At 36.4% G+C, this 26248-nt stretch overlaps 1 long non-coding RNA gene across 1 annotated transcript; it reads right to left on the reverse strand.

The window, feature by feature from the left end:
- Positions 1-13560: 13560 nt before the first annotated feature.
- LOC140611960 (uncharacterized) lies at positions 13561-25797 on the reverse strand. Its single transcript, XR_012013281.1, has 4 exons — positions 25738-25797; positions 17098-17193; positions 14817-14947; positions 13561-13855 (listed from the first exon to the last, which is right to left on the reverse strand). It is a non-coding gene; the product is annotated as an uncharacterized lncRNA (long non-coding RNA).
- Positions 25798-26248: the final 451 nt, after the last annotated feature.

Raw genomic sequence — 26248 nt, forward strand, 5'->3', positions numbered from 1 at the left:
TTTGAGAGCATTTAGTCGATTTACATTTATTTATTTTTCTTGATTTACATTTAACGTAATTATTGATAGGTATGTACTTATAGCCATTTTTTTTACTTATTTTCTGGTTGTGTTTGTAGTTCTTTTCTATTCCTCATTTCTCTTGTTCCCTTCTCTTGTGGTTTGATGGTTCTCTTTAGTGTTATGCTTGGATTCCTTTCTCCTTTTTTTTTTTTTAAATGTATCAGTTTTTTGATTTGTGGTTACTATCAGGCTCATATTTAATATCTTATGTGTATAGCAGTCTGTATTAAGTTAATAGTTGTTCATGGGCAGCCCAGGTGGCTCAGCGGTTTAGTGCCGCCTTCAGCCCAGGGCCTGATCCTGAGACCCAGGATCGAGTCCCATGTCGAGCTCCCTGCATGGAGCCTGCTTCTCCCTCTGCCTGTGTCTCTGCCTCTCTTTCTCTCTGTGTCTCTCATGAATAAATAAGTAAAATCTTAAAAAAAAAAAAAAAAAAAGTTGTTCATGTTCAAACATATTCCAGAAGTATGGAATTTTACTCCCCCCACCTTTTATGTATATGATATCCTATTTTATGCCTTTTTATTTTATTTCCTTTGACTGATTTTTGTAGATATAATCTTGCCCCCCCCCTTTTTTTTTTTTTTGTTTAAACCTCCACACTGGTTTGTAAGTGATTAGTCTTCCTTTTATTCTATGTTTGCTTTTACCATAATTGTTTTCTTTCATAATTTTCCTCTAGTTATGGCATTTTCTCTTCACTTAAAAAATTCCCTTTAACATTTCTTATAAGATTGGCTTAGTGGTGATAAACTCTTTTAACATTTGTTTGGGAAATTATTTATTTCCTTCAGTTCTGAATGATAACTTTGTGGGGTATATTTTGTTTTCTTTGTAGAACTTTTTTCTTTGTAAAACTTTAAATATACCATGCCACTCCCTTCTGGCCTGCAAAGTTATGCTGAAAATCAGCTAATAGACTTAAGGGGTTTCCTTTGTAAATATTATCATTCTCTTGATGTTTTAAAATTTTTCTTTATCATTACTTTTTGCCCTTTTAATTATTGCGCATTTTGGTGTGGACCTCTTTGGGTTCATCTTCTTGGGCGCTCTCTGTGATTCTTAGATCTGGATTTGTTTCCTACCCCAGATTAGGGAAACTTCTGTTATTTGTTCAAATTTCTGCTTCCTTCTCTCTCTTCTTTTGGTATCCCAATAATGTGAATGTTACTACACTTGTTGATATCATTGAGTTCTCTCTTTTTGTTTTTTTTGTTTTTGTTTTTGCTTTTGCTTTTGCTTTTCAGCTTGGTTGCTTTCCATTACAGTGTCTTCCAGATTGCTGAGTTGTTCTGGATCCTCTAATCTTCTGATTCCCTTTAGTGCATTTTTACAATTTCAGTTATTGAATTATTCATCTCTGATTGATTTGTTCTTTTTTAAGATTTTTTTCTATCTCTTCACCAAAGTTCTCCCTGAGATCATCCACTCTTAAGTCCAATGGGCATCCTTGTGACCACTATGAATTCTTTATCATGTGTTTTGCTTATCTCCAGTTAATTTAGCTTCTCTGTGGTGATTTTGTTCTATTCTTTCATTTGGGACATGTTCTTCTTTCTCTTCACTTTGTCTAACTCTGTGTTTGTTTCTATGTATTTGGTATTTCAGCCACATCTGTTTTTGAGAATAGTGGCCTTGTGTAGAAAAAGTTCTGTAATCCTCTGTAGCTCAATCCCTCTGGTCTCCAGAATTAGGTGCTCTATAGTGGTGTCCCTTCCGTGGACTGTGTAGGTCCTACTGTTGTGACTGAGCCGTGATCACCTTCAGCCCACCTGGCTCTGATGACCATCTTGCCTGTGTTGGTGCAACTGGCAGGATTTGGCCCCTGTACCATTGAGGGGTCTGTTAGGATGCTCTTTGGTTGGAGGGGCCAGCAATCTGATTAGGCATCTATAATTAGCATTCTTGCCACAACTGCAAATACCCCAAAGGGCAGGGCTTATTCTCTGCACTGCCAGCGGGAGTCTGGGATGTGGGAATTGTGGGCACATTGAGATGTGGGGTTATTTGCCTTCCTTCCCAGGGCAAAAGTCATTTTGTTGTGCCATTGGTCCTAACTAGGGCTGTTCTCAGGATGTGGCAGGGCAGGAGCAGTTCTGGAGGGATGCCTATCAACAGTAGTTTAGGGGGCTCATCCACAAGGGAATGCCAGGGCAGGGCATAGTGTCATACAGCACAGCATATGGTTAGAGGGTTAGAATTGGATCCAGCAAGAAGAGTCTGGCTATCTAGGCTGGGGGGCGGAAAGAGAAATGGCACTTGCCAACACTTATATTCCTGAAGAAATCTCCTGAAGATCTCTCCCCCTCCTACGTGCATTCTAAGATTAGTCAATAAATTTACTTCACATGTACAGCAGGTACTCCTCAGATTGCTGCTTTTATGCTGTATCTCAGGTCAAGTTAGTTTTTCTGATTCTTCCAGGGTAGGAGCTCAGTTTTCTATTGCCCTTTGGCTCTCTGGACATTAAACTTACTGAATTTTAAAGTTCCAAGTTAAACCTTACTGGTTTTTAAAGCCTGATATTATGGGGACTTGTATTCTCAGTGTGAGTCCCCAGTGCCAAAGATGACTGGTGTGAGATCTGATTCTCTCAAGTTCTCCATGCTTATGATATCCCTCCTATTTGTGGTCACTCCTGTGGGGGATTTGGTTTCCAACCATGTCTCACCTTTGTACTCTTTCTTGATGTGGCCTCCTCTCTATGATTAATTGGGAAATGTCTGTTCTGTTAATCTTCAGGTCATTTTTAGAGTTGATTTTATAGATGTAGCTGTTATCTCAGCATATCTGTGGGACAAGATGAGCTCTCAACCCTTCTACTCTGCCATCTTTTCTTAACTACCTATGAATGTATTTTGAATCACCCTTAGACATACAAATTATTAAAAATATCTTAAGTAAATCTTACAAAAATTAAGAAACTAAGGTCAATATATTAAAATACATGAGAAAAGGAAGAAAAATGAAGATGTACTTTTTTGACCTACTACCTACCTACTTTGGCTCTTAATGTCTTTAAATTGTAAGTAATTATGTGACATTAAAATCAACTTCATTACACAATGAAATTCTCAGTTATTTCAAAATAGGTTTACATTTAAGTTTATTGAAATTTAAATGATTCTTTCACCACAGTTCATTTTTGAGTTATTTATTTGGAACTAACTCTTGATTGGCTTGAACCAAAAAAAAAAAAACTCATGGGTGCTGAATTTTCTGAGCATTTTAATGTTGGAGAGTGGGATTTTTTTGTCGTCTTTTCTGCTATATTTAAATAGTATTGGATCTGCATTTAATATGAGAACTTTTACACATTGTTCCACTGTCTTTCAGCATTAAATTAGTGAGAAAATAAACTCTATGAGGGCAGATAGTTTTGTCATTTTTTTTTTTTTCCTTGTGACCTGAACAAAGCCTTATTCAGGGATGTCCTCCAAAAGCATTTGTGGAATGAATAAATGAATACTAGCTTATAGTAGCCTCCCTTTTATTCCTATTAAGGTGCCTAAAAATTGTTTAATAATTCTTAAATTTCAGTAGCTTAACCAGAATGTATTCTAGGATTGACTTTTTCTGTATACTTATTACTGCAACACCAATGGGCCTTTCTTATATTTGAAGAAAATACTCCTCCTTGCTGTTAAATATAAAGTTAGACAATTTCGTCTATTAAAAAAAATGGGATAAGGGCAGCCCCAGTAGCCCAGCAGTTTAGCACCACCTTCAGCCCAAGGCATGATCCTGGTAGACCTGGGATCAAATCCTGCATCAGGCTCCCTGCATGGAGCCAGCTTCTCCCTCTGCCTGTGTCTCTGTGCGCGCCTCTCTCTCTCTCTCTCTCTCTCTGTTTATGAATGAATAAGTAAATTCCTTTTAAAAAACTGGGATAAAAGTATCTATTCTGTATATTTAAATGTGTTAATACAAATAAATATTACATGATTATACTTCTTTGATCTGATATATAATATCAATATGATTATCAGATTTCATACTTTTACTATGTGAATGGTATTAACAAAACCTCTACATAGGAAACTAAGATTTTTTTTTTTTTTTGTCTTGAACAAAAGTTGAACAAACAACTTAGTGTTTTCCCTGGAGTTAATGATTATCTTTTTATTTCCTTAATTTTTCACTTATTAATTACTAATTCTTCTCCAAAATCTTACCCTACTGAAACCTCATTTCAATTATGTCCAAACGCAACAGTTGTCTATCAATTGCATAGTCTTTAGGACATCCCTCCCTGAGCCTACTAACCTGGATTAGATGTTTATTCTTCATGCTTGCTACACCGCTATCATCCTAGGTCCCCCTCACCATCTGTCTGAAGATTCAATTTGCCTTCCTTTATTAGATTTTGTGTCTTTCTTGGATTACTCTCTTGTTTGCCCATCTTTCAGTAATTTCCTGAGAAGGTTTACTTAAATGGTCTTGTCCATTTTGCTAGTTGCCCTTAATGTTTAATGCCTGTAAGTTGCTCAATTGTAGTTTTCTTCACTTAGATTTCATTTGTATACAGGGTAATCTAGCTATATCCACCATATGCATTTAACTTGCCTCAGTTTACCTTTTTATTGAATTGATAAAACCTGACATAAATTTGTGTATATAACTAAATGTCATTAACTGGAAAGTTTTGTTAAATCATTGAGCACTTTATGTTCACATCTCTAATTTAGTAGTACTAAATATTCTTGTATTATCTGTAGGTTTTTTACTTTATTATTTCTTCAATAGCCTCATCTCTTTGCAATCAGATTTTATGAAGCCTCCCTCAACTGTTAGCAGTATGGGTTACATACACATTCTCTTATTTTGTTTACATTTATTTATAGTCATTTACTCCTAGCTATGCAAAATTTTCAGCTATTAAGTCCTTCTGACTTGCTCCAGTTTAAATTCCTCTGTAGTGTGAATCGCTTATAGGATAAGTTATTTGGATCTTTGTGTTTATATTTTCTCCTAGACTGAGGTCTTCATCTGCTTTTTTTTCATGTTATATTCCTTTATTTTTTTTTTTACTTTAACATCTTTTTGTATACTTTGCCTTCCATTTCATTTTTTTTCTTGCTTTGGCTTAACAGTCTTTATTTTAAGCTTTTACTTTGTTTTAATATAATGATAAATTCCCTTGTACCCTTGGCCATCTTATTTAAGGATAGGTTGTCTTCACCTTCACAATATGCTTTCTCTGTAGTCAGAGGTGTTAAGAGTAGTTCTGTGTCAGGAAGTGTGTGTGTGTGTGTGTGTGTGTGTGTGTGTGTGTGTGTGTGGTGTATCAGAGGGAGTAGAGGACTGAAGGGGAGAGGGCAGAGGTCATTTGGGGTATGTATGTGTTGCTGGAGGTTGTAGATTCTGCTCTTAGATTTTGATGCAGCGATAGTAGGGAACATGGGAGCAATGATCTAGGACATTGAGCCAATCAAACGCTCTCCCCTTTTCCCCTGTTGCCCCTCTTTCTTTTCCTGGTTGAACTTAAAGCATGTTTCTATCATGAAACCAGATCTGCTTGTTAAGATCTTCTGTTTCTTTGATACTTGAGGTATTTATGGACCGGCAACACAAGTATCACATGGCACCCTGTTGGGAATGCAGCATCCCAGGCCTCACCCTGGATTTCCTGAACCTGAATCTGTATCAAATAGGGAATATATTAGGATGCTTACGGCACCAATGTTGACCGCTGGGGAAGAGGAGGTCACATGGCATCTGGGGCTTTTTATATGCCCTCCCGTGTTATATACTTCCAAAAATATTATCTTATTTCTCTTTATATTCCAAAAATATTATTTCTCTTTATATTCCATTCTAATTCCACTTTACATGAGATATTTAGCTTCCTTTGAATTTTTTAAAAAGATCTTTTTTTTTTTTTTTTTTTTTTAAAGATCTTTTACATGATCTCTACACTCAACATGGGGCTCAAACTCACAACTCCAAGACCAAGAGTCCCATGCTATACTGACTAAACCAGCCAGGCACCCCCAAATTGTTTACTATCTTTTATGATTTCACCAAACCCAAATCGGGTTTTACATAATTGGGGAAGGCCAGATGGTCCTTATACCTTGTCCTCTGAGATCTTGTCACGATAGGTAGAAACTTCTCCCAGTAGCTTTTCTGTGATCCTCTCTGACCCAGGCAGCTAGTCATACCTTCAGTCTAAGTTGGACAGTTTCTTTAAATTCTGTGCACTCACGTTGTCTCTGCAGCACTATCTCTGCGTAATGAGGAAGAAGGCATAGCAGCCCAGCAAAACTGCAAGTTATACAAAAATCTTGCATTTTCTATCCTTGGCTTCCATATCACACTTAACCTTTTTTTATATTATTGTTGAGGTGGTGGAAGTTTTCCTCTTTTTTCCAGGAGCAGAAAGGAGATACTGTGGGAAAGAGGCACTATATTTTTAGTTTTACTCTATCTTTACCCTTAAGTCCCATCTAAACTCATTTTGAAATTAATGTTTTCTTGTTTTTTGTTTTTTTGTTTTATGGAAACAGTAGTATTAAGACAAATGAATGTTTTAAGTGTTCTTCCCAAAGAACAGTGAAATAAAAGAGAAAAGATGCATCTTGAATTTGAAATCTTAAGTGTTTCATCTTAGAGCACTTTGGCAATTGAATAATTCTGGTATTTTTAAGGCTTATGTATTGATGGCACCCCATAACTATGGGTTTTGCTGGCAGGTACTTTTTACTTCTATCTCCTCCCTACACTCCTTTCAGCCTACTCAAAAATGCCCAGTGAGCTGCCCTTACTAAAGTTGTGCAGTATTCACAGCCTGGTAAGCTGTAAGCAATATTAGCATGAGCTTCCATACATTTCTTTCAACCTTTACCAGGAAGGGCAAACCTCCTAGGGTGAAAGATAATTCTGTTTTTATGATCACTCCTGCTGAATTGTGCTGTATTACGTGTGATCTGACTGGAATGGTGCAAATCAGTAATGTGGCACAAGATCTCTAATGTGGACTAACAGAACACAAAAGGACAAACAAAAAATTAATGTTGTTTAGAGGAAAAATAGACCCAAGGGCTGTATACTATAGACCTAGCATATACATGGAATTGTAGCAATTCAGGATAACATTAGGTAGCTCAGGGATTTCATGTTCTTCATTAACTAGCTAGGAAAACAACTAATTTCAAAATAAGTGCTGTTAGGAAAGGGAGGTGAGGGAAAAGGAAAGGGAAAAGGAGGAGGGGACAGGAAGAGATAAAGTCAGCATTTTTAAAGCTTATTTGGTTGGATGATCATACTCTACGTCAGAGTGCAAATAAACTTACGCAAAATTTGCAATCTGAAATCATAAATTCTTATACTGCTACTTCTCTGGATTAAGATTAATTTATCAAAATTGAATTTTAAAAAATTATTGAGGCAGAGTTGATGTACAGTATTAGTTTCAGATGTATACAACTTAGTGATATAAAAATTCCGTACATCATGCAATGCTGACCATGTAAGTGTAGTCAGTCTGTCACCATACAGTGTTATTACAATATTACTGAATATATTCCCAATGCTGTTCTTTTCATCTCTGTCACTAATTTTATAACCGGAAGTCTACATATCTTAATCTTCGACTATTTTGCACATTCCCCCCACTATCCCTTCTCTGGTAACCACCACTCTGTTCTCTAGATTTGTGAGTCTTTCTGGGGTTTGGTTTTTGTTCTTTAGATTCCATGTATTAGTGAAATTGTATGGTATTTGTCTGTCCCTGCCTGACTTATTTCATTGTAGCATTTTACCTTCTAGGTCCATCCATGTTGTTGGAAATGGCAAAAACTGTGTGTGTGTGTGTGTGTGTGTGTGTGTGTGTGTGTGTGTGTGACATGCCATTTTGTTTATATGCCACAACTCTTTGTATATATACCACAACTTTTTCATCTATTCATCCATCAATAGATACTTAGGTTGCTTCCATATCTTGGCTATTATAAATAATGCTGTAATAAACATCAGGGGTACATCTATCTTTTTAAATTGGTTTTCCTTTTCTTTGAGTAAGGATGTAGTAGTGGAATTATTGGATCACTTGATATCTCTACTTCTAAATTTAGGAGGAATCTCCAGACCATTTTATACTGTAGTTGCACCAGCCATACATCCTACCAACAGTATATAAGGAATCCCTTTTCTTCACTTCCTAGTCAACATTTATTCATTTGATATTCATGCTCTAACTGGTATGAAATGATACCTCATTTGCATTTCCCTAGTGATTAGTGATGTTGAGCATTTTTTTCAGAAACACTGAATTTTTTAGAATTAGCAGGGTCATTTTGGTGGCAATATTCCTTTTCAAGATTATTTTAACTTAAAGGTGTCTCTTCATTTTGTTGAAATGGATATGTAGATATGAAATAGTTTGGATCTCTTTACATCTTAAACTTCCTAATACAATTAATTGTATGTTGTAGAAGAATCACAAACTTCCCTATGTATCTGATAAAGCAGGCAAAAGGTCAGAGTAAACAGAGATTTTTAGTAGATTTTATGTAAAATCAAAGCATTTTGAGAATTTCAATTTTCCCTCTGGGCTCAACTTCCAAATTCAGCTCTTCCCTAAATGGAAGAGTAATGATCTATCTGCAGACATTTAATCAATTTAGCCAAGGTTGTCTTATCAAGTAGATAGGTTGCTCATGAGAGTAGCCACTGATTTCACTAACCACTCAGCCCTGATCACTAACATTTCAGAGCTGAGCTTATAGGCAAATAGTTCTACTTGCTCAGAAATATGTCCAGAGTGAAGGGAGGGAACTTTCCTCATCCCCCCAGAAAAATGTATCATCTAAAATCACAGAAGATGATTCCTCAATAACAGTGTGAAATATCTTATTTCATGTTAAAAACATTCATTGAATACCTTTTAGCTTCTAGAAACCAGAACTAATGAGCTCACCCTTTGGATCACCCTTAAATCAGAATATTAGAATAAAAGGCAGAACTACTATATTTTCCATATAATTAAATAATCGGAAAATGTATTGATACCAAAAGCCCATATAAATATACTTTTATCGATTGCTTTGTGTATCAGATTATTTGTGTATATTATTAAAGTATAACTGACACACAAGGTTGCATTAGTTTTAGCAAAGTTTATACAACTATACAACATAAAGATCTGACAACTGATACATGCTTGCCATAATAAATTCAGTCACCTCACCAAATACCATTATTACAGTATTCCTGTTATTACCTATGTTGTACTTTCATCCTAGTAGCTTATTTTATAACCGGAAGTTTGTAACTTTTAATTCCCTTTATTTTATCCATCCCCCCACCCACCTCTCCTCTGCCGACTACTGGTTTGTTCTTCGTATCTGAGCCTGTTCAGTTGTTTTGCTTCTTAGATTTCTTATAAGTGAAATCATATGGTATTTATATTTCTCTGACTTACTTCACTTAGCATACACAAGTGTATGGACCTCCTGTAGGTCCATTCACGTTGCCACAAATGACAAGGTTTCATTCTTCTTTATGACTGAGCAATATTCCACTGCACACACCTCCCCACATCTTCTTTATCCATTGATCTATCTAGGACACTTGTGTTGCTTCCTTGTCTTGCCTATTACAAATGATACTGAAATCTTGAATTAGTGTTTCTATTTTATTTGGGTAAAGATTATTTGGTAGTTATATATAATTTTTTGAGGAACATTCATATTGTGTTCCACAGTGGATGCGTGAATTTGTATTCCAACCAATTCTGCACAAGATTTTCTTTTCTCCACACTCTTGTCAACCCTGTTCTCCTTTTGATACTAGTCATTCCAAGAGCAGTAAGGTTGTTACTTTAGGATCATTCTAATTCTGTGAAAAACCGTTAGTATTTTGATAGACCTTGCATAAGTTGCTTTGGGTAATATGGACATTTTAACAGTATTCTTCTAATTCTGATCACGGAATCACTTTCCATTTGTTTGTATCATCTTCAATTTTTTTCATCAGTGTCTTAAGGTTTTCAGAGTATAGATCTTTTACCGCCTTGTTTTTTTTTTTTGTTTGTTTTTTCCTGGATATTTTATTCTTTTGGTGCACCTATAGATATAATTGCTTTCTTAATTTCTTACTGCTACTTCATTGCTAGTGTATAAAAACAGATTTCTGTATATTGATTTTTGTATCCTGTGACTTCCATGAATTCATTAAAAACTCCACCAAAAAACTATTAAGAGTTTTCTATATATAGTATGCAATATGAAATAGTGACAGTTCTACTTCCTCTTTACCAATCTGGATCCCTTGTCTGATTGCTGTGGCTAAAACTTCCAATATTATTTTGAATAAAAGTGATGAGCATGGACAGCCCTGTCGTGTTCCTGATCTTAGAGCAAAAACCGTCAGGTTTTCCACCATTGAGTATGATGTTGGCTGTGGGTTTTTCATATGATTTTTTTATTATGTTGAGGTATGTTCCTTCTAATTCCCTTTCTTGGGCAGCCCAGGTGGCTCAGTGGTTTAGTACCACCTTTGGCCCAGGGTGTGATCCTGGAGACCCGGGATTGAGTTCCACATTGGGCTCCCTGCATGGAGCCTGCTTCTCCCTCTGCCTGTGTCTCTGCCTCTGCCTCTTTCTCTCTCTCTCTGTCTCTCTCTCTCATGAATAAAATCTTAAAAAAAAAAAAAACTCCTTTGTTGAGGTTTTTATGAATGGATCTATTTGTGTATAATAGGTCTTTTAGTTAGTTCTCCCCCCCCCCACCCTTTGTGGATTTCCATAAAAAAAAAAAAAGGCAAGATTCATAGGTTTACCAGTGTCAGAGATAGAAGGAACCCAGAAGATCATTTCATCTAGTCTATTTCACAAATTGGTTAGAGGTGACACCAATTAGGGACCCAGGAATAGGGAAGTCTTCAGGGAGTGCTAAAGTACTCCAAGAATAGATCAGAGAAGGAAGTGCTGCAAGATGGAACTGACAAGAAGTAGCCAGTGGAAACGTGGGAAGATAGTATATTGGCTATCTGGATTTCATTTGTTAAATATCCAACCTTTGCTAAGTGTCTTTTCTCAGCCTTGCTGGCTAACTTACATTACCTAATTATGCTCTAAGTCAATCAGGAAACGATTGACATTTGGGACTGAAGGATTCTTTGTTACAGGGGCTGTCCTGCACATTGTAGGATGTTTTGTAGCATCCTTGGTTTCAGCTCACTAGATACAAGCAGCAGCTCCCAGTTGTGACAACCAAAAATGTCTCCAGACATTGCTAAATATCCAGAGGAGAGAATCACCCCAATTGAGAATCACTGCTCTAAAATAAGACGTAGTTGCATTGATTCCTACTAACTAAAGGGACAGAAGAATCTGAAAATAGGTTTCTAGTCTTCTAGCAAAATTTATTGAATTACTTTGGAAATGTTTTATGGCTTAATACTATATCAATAAGTATAATGTGTATTTTTCTATATACCTAGTAATTGCATTAGTGTATAGTTCTATAAGCTCGTGTAGAACATTTGAAACAGAAGCAAAATATTTTTGGCTGCCGCTATCCCTTTAAAGTTTATTTAGTGACTGGGAAAGGCTTTCTCTGACTAGAGAATTTCCAGCAAGTCCATTTCTCCTCTGGGTATTCACTGATCATAAAACTCCTCTGGGTGCTCTAAGTCACAAACCTAGTCTCGATTCAGAAAATAGAACACTCGTTCTTCGTAATAATCCTGATTCTTAAATTGATCTGACACTAAATCTTCTCTCCCCGAGCCCAGGGTTTACTTGTGGCAAAAAGAGAAAGTAGGGCAGTCCAGGCTTCTTGTTGGTTTTTTTCCCCCGCCATCCATGTCTCCTTCTCCCCTAGCATCGTTACTCCTGACCCCTTGTAGGTCCATATGAGATGCATGGCACTGTGGGGAGTAGTCGAGTCCCATGTGGCAGGTGCATTGTCTATCAGCATCGAGACCCTCTGGTGGGCAGATTTGTGACTCTGTCATTTCCTGGGCACATCTATTCTTCCTGCCTTGTAGGGCTCCTCTGACAATATTTTGGGGTGTGGATATTGTATCTCTATTCCTTTGACTGCCCCTTCTCTTTCCAAAGTCCACTACTCCCAAACTCTTCATGCTGGAGCCCATGCTCTGCCAGGACTTGCCCTGGTCTTCAACAGGAATCCCAAAGGCCATGTGTGGGCCCTCATCTCCATGTGGACCCCCCCAGGTATCCCCATTGGAATATTCACCTCCTCTGACCCAGGAACGCTGGAAGTGCAGCTCCAACCTGTGCCCACTCACAAATCTTGACGGCAAGGGTGAACAGTCATTAAACAGCCATAGGCACCAGTGTTCTGGATCTCTCAAAGAAGGACTCTTATGTATATAAGGTCTTACTAGGCTTGAGGCCAACACCCCCAACCCAGTTCCCAGGAAAAGTATTTAATGGCAGTTCAGCAGCTCTTTTTAAAGATGTGCTATAAAATACTACCTTCATTGTGAACACCTGACTCTGTTTTGAATCACAAAGATTGTTGACGAATTACCAACCATCTAGTAACTGGGTCCTGGATAACCATTTCAACGGTTTTTGAGGGACCTGTCTCTGACTATATCATACTTGTTATTTTGACCTTTTGATCCAGCTATGTTTTTGTAAATTTAAGTTTCATCCTAATATAGACCTTTAGCTCTGTGATTTTCAAAAATCCATTAAAATCTGTCTTGATCTCTATGTAGCCGTCTGTAAAATGATTGAGTTGTATCCATCTGTACCTGACATGGACCAAGAACCATGCTTTTGAGTATGTGAATGTGCTGTACAGCTTAATTATTTCAATATTTTTAAAAAATACATCCATTTCTTAACATTCCCCAGTATTAGGATCAATCAACCTGCCCTAAAAAGTGCCTTACAATGATAGGGAGACCTCTCATGTGAAAGTACAATGATCCTATTGCCAAAGGCTCTAAATTTTTAGGACCTACATAGAGTTGTAATCTTTATTAACTAAAGCTGTCACTGGAAGTTGCTAATTCTTCTAACGGTTACAACAGTTACTTCCTGGAGATGTTGTTTGGGGAATATTTTTCTAATTTCCCCAATTTTATGTTCCATATTTATTGCCGTGGTGTATAGTAAGGAGAACCAAATAATGAAACTAATGGCTTGAATGGAATTACTCCGTTTTCATTAAAAGCGAATCAGTTCCATCCCAGGAAAATGTGGACCACTTAAATTCACCTCTATTTTTCTCCAGAGGCAAAGCAAGCTAAAGAGCTCATCTTCCCATTTTGACATTGTGAAAATTCTAGACCTGCCATTCAGATCTACTTCTAGGAGATTCTAGAGGGAAAAAAAGGCTATCTCAGGAGAAAAAGGTAAATTTTCATGTCTAAAATTTTAGTTTTCACACACTGAGCCACAGGATTCTTCATATCATTCCACATCATTCCTCATATACTTTTCCTAAATAAAACTTTAATGATAGCTAATATGTATTGAGAGCTTAATATTTTATTGTATATTATTATAACAGCTTCTTGTAGATATTATGCCCAATTCCATACTGTCTTGAATATTCAACTCATTTGTTTTCATGTTGATGTCACATTTATGCAACTTAACCAGGGTTATGACCATGCAGTCAGCACAGCTTTAGGCTCAGAGGCTTCACTGAGGAATTGCTTCTATGGGTTCTTCGGGACTATTATGAGGGGAGTTGGGGTGGCCAGGAACTATTGATCAGGAAGTGTGTAGAAGAACATATAATGCAGCAGAGAATAGAACCGTTTGAAGCTCTGGTCCTTTGGGATGCTATCCCCCAGAAGAAACCTAAAATATATACATAAAGAAAATAACTTTCTCTTTACATATTAATATCTTTTCTTGATCCCTGTAGAAATTATAGTTACAAAATATAAGATGATCTAAATAACCAAACTACCAAGATATTTGTTAATTTTGTTACTAGACCTTTCACGGGTTTCAGAGACCTCTTTGATCTACCTCTAGCGTGCCTATATGGATTACTGCTGTTTGTTTCATTGCCCCTGGTAGTCTGTTAGAGGATGGCCCTGACCCCATGACTCTGCTGTGACACCTTCTATACAAGAGCTGGTCTGTGGGCTGGGGAATAATTGAGAACTTGGTCAGTATTCACATTTAAGTCCCTTTATTTCTATGAAAAGTTAGAGGAATGGGGTAAGACTGGGGGAAAGGGGAAGAATAAACTCTGTATTCGTGACAATTTGGTTTTGGCATATGGATTACCAGAGTCTTCCCACCTGCCTTCTCACAACCTGTTCCCACTTCCTCTTTGGAGGTTTTTTAAAATTAATCACTCTTTAAACCTTGACTCCCCCCCCCCTCCTCTTCTTTCTCCTTTCCCTCCCCTCCCTATCCCTTCTTTCTTCTTCTTCCTTTTTCTTTTCCATTAAACTCCTTCCCTTCCCCTGCTTTTATTTCTCCTATGGATACTATAATTGGTAATTGGACATTTTCTCCCATTACCAATTTATTTTTTAGACTTTGCCTCTGCAATAGGTGAAATTCCCTCTATGTAAGAACAGATCGGTCTTAAGCAGAGCATGTAAAACAGCAGCTCTACTAGGGTAAAAAAAAGAAAAAAAAAAAAAAAAAACAAGAATAGAATTTCTTCCAGGGCAAGTGAGCAGATTAACTTGGTTGCTGAATAATTAGTGGCCACCTTTTGTCTGAACAGAGTCTTGCTTCCCCATCACCTACTGGAAACAAGTGGTTCAGGTAGGAATTGATAAGTGAATATATTCCTTACTTGATTGGTTGTGAATAAAGGCTCTCTCCAATGGAAACCTTGAATCCTGTCTCCTATGGATTTTGATGCTTGTGCCAGAGGCATTTATTCCTCATCTTGAGCATGGTGGTGACCGAGATCAGTACTTACATCTATTGTACATCATTGGAAAAAGAGACCACACACATGAGAAAGCAGTTAGAGAACACTTTGCAAGGCAACATGTCAACAAGTTGAAATCAATTTGGCGCAGTACAAATTGAATACAGAAATCCCCTTACCTGCATTATTTACAATGAAATGGCTCCAGTGAGTCAAGAGAGTACAGCAAATGTTACAATTACTGCATTAGTTAGGGTTAACGTTTATTGAAGAGAAAATAATGGAATTTGGTAGCGAAAGTGCCATGTTCAAATCCTGTTTAGCTATGAAAACTTTGATAATTAAATTTCAAGTTGATAATTGGCGAAAGAAAAGTAACAAAAGCAGCACTGTTAAAGTAATGTAAATCTTTGCTAATGCATCATGTGGGATAAAGGAGAGAATTCTAAAATGCTGACTTAAGAAATGATGAGTAAATGCACAGCAACTAAGGGCAATATTATGTCTTCATTCTTTTTTGCAGATTTGATATTTAAATTTTTAATCATAATAGCCTTTTAAACAATGATTTATGAAATTTGATTTATACTATACACTCAACTTTCTCATGTGGGAAAATTTTCCTAAAATGTGAGTAAATATTTTCTTTATTCTATAAGGTAAATAAATAACTGCCACCAGGAATTAACTTTTATTATAAAGAATCCTATGGTGACACTTTTTCTAGAATAAGCCTACTGCTTAGTTCTTGCTTTTTTCTAGATCAACTTTTCTCCAAGTTAGTGTGGAGCTAATGCTGCAACACCCATAAATAGCTTAACAATAAAAAAAAAAAAAAAAAAAAAAAAAACTACCAATTTGCCACAGTATGGGCTCTTGTTTTAAATGAAATGGGTTAAGTCACTTTAAAATAGCATTTTAGAAATTACCATGTATCAACTTTCCAAATCCTAATATTTCTACAGAATATTCAGACATGGAGGTAAAACTGGCATCATACAAAGAAAAAACTCTAGTTGAAATCCTTATTGAGCAGTGTGGGAGGAGATGGACTACAAATCTTAATTTTCAGATAATCATGTTTAAATGTAGCTAAAGAGATCACTGTACAGTCAGTGTGAAGGTGGCTCCCAGTAGATCTGTAGCAAAGACAATACTACAGTGTAGTGGCAAATAGCTACTTCATCGATTTTTAAGTACCTTAAGTTAAAATAGTACCATACAAGGCAGGTACAACTCATACACCCAGTGTCTTTCTCAATACATTGCATATCCAGCATGTATAGTTTCTGGAGGGAAATAATGGATTTTTTTTTTTTTTTTAAGACCAAGCAGATAAAGTTGCTGTTAAAAGTTATGGATGTGTATCAAGGCCATTATAGTCACAGATACCAAGTTTGTATCCTGCACTATGTGAAAAATATTTCCTAGCATTTCTTTTTGATATTATCATTTCCTTAAAGATAAAGTTTGTAAGCCAGAGAAAGGACCTATAAAGGGGGAAGTAAGGAGGATGCCACTTGTAACTAAGATACTCACGTTTGTAATATGCATACTTCTAAATATCCCCAAGTGTTGGCCTACAATGTATAGAAGCATCAAGTTCTAATAAGTTTTAGGAGAAATGGCAATATAATCTCTTTAGAAGTTTAACGAAATACATAGTAATGGCCAAAGTCTGCTGCTTAAAGCCTTGTGCTAATTCTGAAAAGGGGGTTAGGACCATAAGCACTGAAAGTACAGAATGTCCATTACAAGTTGATGCCATTTAATGTTTTAAGGTGGACTTGCATTTGTAGGATAAGGTTTTCAGTGCAGTTCAATATTCTGGGAAGATTTTAATTTAGAACATCTCGCCTCCATTTTATTTATTTATTTTTTATTTTTATTTTTTTTTCTCCATTTTAATTGTAATAAGTTAACAGGGTCATTTGACTTTGAAGACTCTGTCCAGCTGGGCTTTTGCATAGTCAGAGATTTGTTCCAAAGGGTCAGACGCTGAGCACCCCGCCTGATGGCATGAACCAGGTGTTAAAAATGGAGGCTGGCTGTGTAGTTGAGCTCTTGAATGCAATGGCCATTGCTGTCAGCTGCTGGGATTGACTATGCTACTTAAGTTGTTCTTTCCCAGAAGGCTCCTTGAGGATTACTTTGTGGTCCTTATTGACACCTTTAAACTTTCAATAGCCATTATACTTACACTTTTTTTTTTATCCTGTCATAACATTTTCCATCAGAATTATATTGATTTCTTTTTGTGAAAAATAATCCTCATAGTGACTGAATTTTTCTATTTCTGCCAGGGGGAAAAAAAAAAGCTATTAAAACGCTTGCACATCTCTCAAAGTGATACTACGCATTTAAAATACTTTTGTAATAATAAATACCACACAGACATATGTATCCAGTAAAGGGTTTCCATTTTTATGACACTTGCTTCTCAAGAACAGACATATTCTTTAAAGGGGAAAAAAAAAAGTTGCCAGCTCTGAATTGATTGACATTTGTTTACTTAACTCTCTCCTTTTGAAAGCCTGCACACCTATTTCAACCTTGAACAGTTTCCAACTGTGGTATACTGGAACATTTTTTCATTTATTAAGTTCAGTGTTGCCAACCCAAACAAAGTATAATCAGCGATGATCCGAGCAGACCAAGCTGTCTAGCACCATACAATGTATCTGCATACTAATTTCCAAATTCCCTCACATTTCCAGAGAACTAATGGGATCATTTTCATTCTGTTACAGCAACTCAACAGTTACTGAATCACCATCTGTGTTTTCGTTAACCTGAATCAGATATGAATTCTGTTATTGCAAGGTAGAGCAGCTTGTTTAATGATTCTTAATCTTTTCTTTAATTAAATCATGCAGCCAACCTGAAAAATCTATCTTAATGCAAATTAGGAGCTTTTTTGGCATTCGCTTACAGTAATGCACTAATAAGGTTAATTTATGAAGGTTCTCTTCCAGTCTGTACAGATGATATTTGTTCACTGCATATTTTTAGCATATTGTCCCTTTTTGTAATATTTTAAGTAATAAAAACATAGTTATTTTTCACTTACACAAATGAGAGATACTGTAAGCAGCACTCTGTTAACCAAAACTAAGTACAAAAAATATAAAGAATTCTAGGTAAGGGGATAATACATTTTGTTGCATTTCAAATGCCAGTTCTCTGAAAATAATGGTCTCTCTTTAACCATTTTCAGTTTCTCAGATAGGAGAAGAGAGAGAGCTGAATAATTAGATGAGTCCCCTAGAACTTTTCTAAAAATCCTCTTGGAGAGAAGTTAAGATTATTATTCTCTTTACTTTTTGTATTACTATCAACTCTTACCAAAATCCAACTCAGAAGTTGTAGAACTGATAATTTTAAAATTTCTAAATTCTATTCAACTAGATATTAATATTTTTTTAAATACTAAATTCAGGATAAACATACAATTACATAGCTGGAAAAGATTATAAGAAATAGTACAGGATAAAATGAAATAGCAACTTGTAAGAACAGTGGGATTAAAAGTTAATAAATGAAAGAATAATACTAACCTTATCATTCTAATTACCTAGGAGGCTTTTCTTCATGACCCTGGCTCTAATCATATTATGTGGCAAATCATGTCATGTCATGATCAAGACTTACAGTTGGTTGCTGTATTTACTGAGTCTCTTCTACATCCACACGGAATAAAAATCATTTGCATAAGTTTGTCATGGTAACTATGAATTTCAGAACCACATATATGCAAAGTATGTTACATACATGTAAAACGGTGAATATAAACAAGGTAGGATATCTACCCTCAGACTAAAATTTACCTTTGCTCTCACAAGCTTTTCTAATGTGGTTTGAATTCTGTGATATCAGTATTTCCGGAAGCATTTATATCTTCCTTGCATGCTTTGGCCAATGTGCATGATTTCTTTCTAGCCAAATGGCCATTCACAATAGAACTTTTATTTATTTTTATTTTTTTAAGATTTTTATTTATTCATGAGAGAGAGAGAGACAGACAGACACAGGCAGAGAGAGAAGCAGCCTCCATGCAGGGAGCCTGATGTAGGACTCAATCCTGGGACTCCAAGATCAGGCGCTGAACTGCTGAGCCACCCAGGGATCCCCAAGAATGGAACTTTTAATAAGATTGGCTTTTGTTTCACAGTACACTTTGAAAATGTTCTATATAGGATATCGTGTTTTTTGTTTGTTTGTTTTGATCCCATCATTCATTTGCAGGCATTTATATGCAATCTCTAAATGATTATCTGATTAAATACATTTTAATATCACAACCTATTTCTTTAGAACATCACTGGGTATAGGCTATTTCCAAAGTGAGATTTCCTTATTTGTTACTTATGTGGAAAACTAAAGTTAACTTTGCTTTAAGTGCATTTTGGGAGATTTCATTATGAAATTCTGAAGTATGAGTATGTCATCCATCCCCCTAAGCACTGGGAGGTAGTGTAAGTAAAAGATGAGTGCTGTGGCCTTAAAAAAAAGTAATAAATTGTAGAACACATTGCTTTGGTTATGACTAGGCCCCTAAGCTTACCTCCTTTATCTATAGTATAAATATATGCAAATCTTGACCCATGGTTTTATTTCTCCTAGACTTTGAAAAGATAAAAACAAGCTGATTAATGAGGTAACAAATGTATTATTGCCTTTAACTTCCAAAGTCCAGTATGGATGTTGACTATATTTATTATACCTCCAGGTAAGTTTCAGTCCAGAGGGAACTGAGCCCAACAGAAAGCATCAGCCATTTGAAGAATAATTACATAGCTTAATTATAATTAGAATCAAAGCAAGACACTAGTATTCAATTGCCACCAGCAAGTGGGATAAAGTATTTCAAATACTTTGGGTCAGAGATTAGAAGTTACATCGGCATCAGAGTAGAGATGTTCTTTGGCATGAGTGAGGTTCTTCTATTTGAAACCAATGACACAGAAATAGCTTTATGTAGCAAATTGGTAAGTTCCATTGCCTTTTTGCGTCTTTGAATCTATAAAATACTGAATTATTACCTTATAGCAAAGCTGCTATTTTAAGAATTTTAAACTAATATTGACTGCTGTCAAATCAGTTTCTAGATTTATTGACTTAAGAAGTAGATATAAGCTGAGGTGAAGGCAAGGTCAGGTCAATATTTATCTTGTGAATCAATAGATTTTGATACTAACGAAAAATGAAGCTCAATAAATATGTGGTTGATACGAAGAAGAGAAATTGGATCAAAAAGTTTGTAATTCTGAAATTTCCTAAGCAAATTTAACTTGCCAGTTCCAAATATTATGGGATAATATATGCCCTAGAGGTACACAGGAGAAATTCTGACAAGTAGTCCTGAGAACTTAAGCTACGTACCAGACCTGTGCAATGTTCTGCTTCCCTAAGACCAATGTCTTTCAATCCTATTGTCTTATTAGTTATTAAGCCCATTCCCCATTTTAGCTTTTATATATCTGCCTCAGAAAAAGAAACAAGAATGTTTCATTGGATTAAGAATGTAAAGTGGGATTTTGTTCAATATTTAACCTAATGGAACTTGAAATGTGGTTCTTAGAATAAACTAGGATTACTTGGTTTACTTATATTTTAATTCCTCTTGTAGCTCCTGTGTGCTTCAGGGTACCTGTCTTAGACTATTACGGCTTCTCTAACAAGCTTCTAGAGAGCAGACACCTGTTTCTCACCGTTCTGGAGGCTGGCAGTCTGAGATCGGGATGCCAGCAGGGTCAAGTAAGGTCCCTCCTCTAGGCTGTAGCTTTCTCCTAGTGCAAGTGGCAGCCCCCTGTGGTCTCTTTTACAAGGATACTAATTTTATTCATGAGGTCTCTGCTCTCGTGACCTAATCACCACCCAAAGCTCTACTAACGAGTATCACATTGGGTTAGGATTTTAACATGAATTTGAAGGGACCATAAAAATTCAGATCTTAGCCCCGGCATACTGTAATAAAAAGCTCTAATTAGGGAACAGATTTATTATTTTCCCATAATTTCTGACTTTAGATTAAGAGCCATCAATCCCTCAAATCAGTTCCAGACAATAGAAAGTTGGCCTGATCCATTGAAGGCATGAGTGAGGAAATATATAAATACATAAATTAATTGTATATTAAATATATAAAACATAAGGTCTCTGTTCTCCAGGTTCTTGCCATCTAATGTGAGATGACTGAGCAGACCAGACATTAAAGACTGTTTCTGAAGGATTATGTAGTTAAATAGGAATCATATTATAGATTTGTGCATGAGACCCAGAGATATGAAGTATGGTCACAGCAGGGGAGATTTTTTTGGGTCTTAAATAAAATGAATTGGGAGTAGGCCCCTATTCTAATCTGTATCAAATGAAACCTAAGATAACAGAAGAAATGAGTGAATCATATTATCTTTGTCAGAACATTTATGAAATATTTTGGATAGGGAATTATCACAGAAAAATATGCTCAGACAAATCTATACTATTTTTTAAAAGTCTGAGCTGGAATATAACCTTCAATAGTCTGGAAGGTCACAGTTTTCCCCAGCCCATAGGAAATCTGTCTTAAATCTTATATCCTGTTAACAAAGCTCTTCTTTTTATGTAAACCATCTTCTATTTTGTATATTATGGGCCAACTCTCAACTTTTTGAGGGCAGAGAATGATGTCATAATTCTATCACCTTCAGGGCCAAGTAGAGCGCACATAGTGGGTCCTTCTTAAGCGAATGCGAGTTAAATTATAATTGTTCATGAAGTCTTATTCATCACTACTGTCCTCAACTGGAATTTGTTGTCAATGTATTCCCCGACAAAATTTTCCATTACCTAGATGTCCATGAAAAAGATAGTGCTGCATTTCTCGGAATAAAAATTAAATGAGTTAACCATTTTGTGTGTCCCTATAGCATTTTCCACATGACTCCATAGTGTATCACAATTTAAACAAATATTTGTGTGCTATACTAGATTACATTTTTTTAAATTTTTTTTATTTATTTATGATAGTTACAGAGAGAGAGAGAGAGGCAGAGACACAGGCAGAGGGAGAAGCAGGCTCCATGCACCGGGAGCCCAACGTGGGATTCGATCCCGGGTCTCCAGGATCGCGCCCTGGGCCAAAGGCAGGCACCAAACCGCTGCGCCACCCAGGGATCCCTAGATTACATTTTTGAGAGTGGACTATATTTTCCTTTTTTGGCACCTATAGTTACGATCCATATAGTGGGAACTCAGAATCCTTATAGAAAAATTCATAATAAATGAATTCTTGTAATAAAATTTATCAAATGAGGGGAAGCATTCAGGACTGCTTCTCTTTGCTGCCATGATAGTCACTTCGTGAAAAGTAGGAGGTAAAGGTAGGCTTTTTAACATGTATCTTATTTTGCTTCTATTGACATTTATCAGGGTCTTTTGCACAAAGCAGATTTACAATACAAAAAATTCTTCTAGGTTTACAGTTTCAAGAACCCCATGTTTTGGTGTGGATGCTAATAACTTTAAAGTCCATGCTTATTTGCATAATCCAAACACAAAGTAATGAGGTTTGAATGAACTTTTAAAGAGAAGGAACATGGCAACCTGGACAGTGATTAAGAGTCACCAAGAAGGAAGGAAGGAAGGAAGGAAGAAACCCTGGAAGAAGACAGCCAGTTCAAGGTGCAGAAGTTTATTGCTAATCTGACAATCCTTTCTAGTCCACAACATCCACGTGCTTCTTACAACTTGGGAGTTATGGTTCACCAGGAGGCACAGATTTTGCATTTCCCAAAGTGGGTTCCATCGGTAGGGTGACCACATCGTCAATCATGAAAACCTAATGTTTACTATTAGTATTAGGAGTAATGATGGGACTGTCTATTCAGCCGAGATCGATCATCACTGAGCGGGCCACTTGTACTAGAATTATTATTTGAGGTCCTTATTTTACAGTATGAATTCTGGGCTCTAGTCTCACTAGCTCAGACAATCTAAAACTGGGCTGGGATTCCACATTTTAACAAGCCCCTGGAGTAGTACCGATGTATATTTATGTTGGGGAAGTTGGAGTTGCAGCGACAGATCAAAAGAGTGAATTCGCAGAGGCAGTTTGCAAAACTTCACACTCACCCAAGGACAATTTTACTCCTTACCACGCCTGACCCTGTTACACTCCTGAGCTTGTAAGAGTTGCAAGATAGGAATGTATAGTGGGGCTGTCAACAAATCTCCTATTTTGCAAATATGGTTCATAAAACAAGCTGAGTAAAGAGAAACTCGAACCTTCATACAAACTAGTGCTTTTGCTGGACACTACAAATGCCTCCTGGTGACTAACCCAAGAACAGATATGGGAATGAAACAGGTGGGATTTGAATAAACTGCTTTACTATCACCCCAAACCCCAATCTTAGGAGCCCATAACAATACAGATGCATTTTTAAAAAGACAAAAACTTGTGTCTTTCAAGTAAGACAAACAGTAAAGATTTTTGAAAACAAGTGTTTTTAACTTAAAATATATTCAAATAGATTCAAGGAAAATGTATTCTCAGAAAAAATTTTCAGAGTCCCTGATTATTGCACCCATCATTTTACTATGGTGAATTCTGACCTGCAAAAGGCAGAGTATGGTTTTGACCAGAATCAAACAAATCATTTATATTCCATTTTTCCAAAGCATGACTTTCATGGTGGCTTTTCTTAAGAATGCTCATCCGCTAAGAAACAAGCCAGGGTATGTAAAAACCAAGTATAAAAAGAAGGTTTTTATCAATTGTGATACAGACAGATTTCTATGCCTAACAAATACAATCATAACTTAAATGCTTAGATATTTGACCCAAACTTAAAAAAAAAATCAAAAATGGTTTCTCAAAGCTGAAAGAACTATTTCTCATCTAGAACAAAAAAGGCACCATTTGTTTGATATTCTGATGAATTATTAATTTTATCACAGCTAAGATGACAGCTAATATTAGAACATTGAATTATTAATTTTCAAATGTGCAATAAAAAGCAGAATAAACATAAACTGAGATGTTTTACGTATGGCTTCCATTGCTTACATATTCTATTTAAGAAAAATATCAAAGGAAACAGAAGGAATTAAAAATCTTGTCAACACTTCTGATGAATTCTTTTACTCAGTACTTTCTGTGCCACTTTAAAATATAAGGCACAAATAAAATGATCTGATAATAAATGTGATTATTGAATGCTAAAGATCAACATTATCCATAGCTCACATCTTTCCTTTTTTAATCTCACATATTTGTGTACTAATTCCAAGCAGGAGAGCTAAATTACAAAGCAATAATGAGAACTATCTGGTCTTAAAGAATTCACCTCTAATCTTCAAAGGATTACTTTGAGAAATGGAAACTATCTCTTCACAATAGCTTTGGTTTTGTTTGTATCAGCCATTCTAGTTTTGCCATGACCATTATCCTTGTTACTTCACGTAACAAAACTCAGGTCTCAGTCTTCCCCAAATGTACAATGTTGAAGGTTCAGTCCAAAAACAAGAACAGACTCTATACAGCTCTGTTGGCTTGGGGGCCAAGGCTCTTGTCCTGTCAAATATCTCCTCCCGAGCCTTCAAAGCCTTAACACTTAACTCCTGAATAAGAAAATGTTTCCATAGTGTTGGTGTCATAAGCATTTAAGCAGTATGGAGTAGAACCACTGCTCAGAGAAAAACGACGACTAGGGGACATCTGAGAAGTGGCTGTAAGGCACACAGACTGATGAACATTTTTAAGGTATAATTTCTTGTTAGGAAAAAGCAGTTGTTTGTTCTTGATCTGAGGGATTTAATCCAGATAAAAAAGGAACACAAAATTTAATGGATGCAGATTCATTCATTATGTCACTTACTACTTGGACACATGGGTCAGGGGTTGCCAAAAAGCTTATAGTCCTGAAATAGGACCCCAAGTACAAAATGATTTGACTTATGCCTCATCTAGGTTAGACAAGAATGTAGCCAGAAATGCTTTTGTGATAATATTCAAAATGGTAATGTTTAATCACTAGTTTTATACTCTGCATCGCCATGTATGCTTCCACTCAGGGATCCATGTAAGCTACTAGATTTTATTAAATTGTATTATGGTATCTGATTAAAACACGGGCCTTATTTGGTATATACATCAAGTGACAAATTTACTAATAATCCAAATCACATATGAAGCAAAACCTAGGACTTCTCATCAACTCTTAGTTATTACAGATGCATCTATTTTTAAAAGATTGAATAACTTGCCTAGTATTGGATAACTGGGAAGAAACAGAGGTAGGATTCAAATTTCTTTTCTTTTTCAGACAATACACCACAATCTATGTTAAAGTATCTGAGAACTTCATCTTAATTTAGACTTTGTTTCAGTGGCTTCAAATTATTAACTAAATCCTCACAATAACCCCTGAACTCTGTGCAGTTACCTAAGTTTTACCTGAAAGTGGGGCTGAGATAAGAGATGTTGTTCATCACTCATAGGGCTGGATTTTGAACACAGGATGTCTGACTCTCTCAACTGTGGTGCTGTATTATGCTCACTAATAGATTATGTAGTATGTGGTATTCTGTACGCCTAATTTTGAAAATATTAAAAATTAGAGGCTAGAGAGATTGCCAGGCTCTGTAGCGCCTGAAACCAGCAGGTAGAGCTTTTGGTTGTTTTCTTCAAATGGAAATGAGAATGGAGTCGATTCTCTTCTAGCATGTGGTGGGTTCTATTTCCTCTTCCTTTTCAATAACTGGGTCCAGCCTCTCCCTCTTCTCAGACCCTGACACAAGTCAACAAGGAACCCCAGTACACTGAGTGTTCTAGAAAGACCTTTGCTAGCTTTACCTTTAATAGGCTCACCATTAATTTGGTCCCGATGGTCTCAAGACCTACTCTTCAGTGGCCTTTATTCACATCTGGGTCAGTTACCATAGCGAACTGAGGTTCTGATTCCCTCCCTTGCAGTCCGCATCTGTCTGCATATCTGCCCCCATTACTATCCTTCCTGATTTCTGAAATCCTTCCACTGGGCCCTCTTTGACTCATGGCCAGTCTTCCTGACCCTTCCTCTAGACCTAACCTCATCCTCTTCTTTGAATGTTCCTTTTTCCTTCTTGTTAGAGAGGAACTCCAACTCTCTCCTGAGAGTGTTTTTCCTCAAGTGGTACCTGATTTGTCTCCCACACTCATTTTATCATTGGGTATGAAGCCAATGGGTTGGGTATGTATTTTCCTTGTTCTGCTACTAAACTGTATTCCCTCCCACTTCCCAGGAAACCCCCAGCTTTGAGTCTTAGATCTGACTCTCACTGAGGACCTCTACAGATGCTATGGGTCCCTCTCTCTCACTGATTAA

This window comes from Canis lupus, chromosome 20, assembly GCF_048164855.1.
Source record: "Canis lupus baileyi chromosome 20, mCanLup2.hap1, whole genome shotgun sequence".
NCBI lineage: Eukaryota > Metazoa > Chordata > Mammalia > Carnivora > Canidae > Canis > Canis lupus.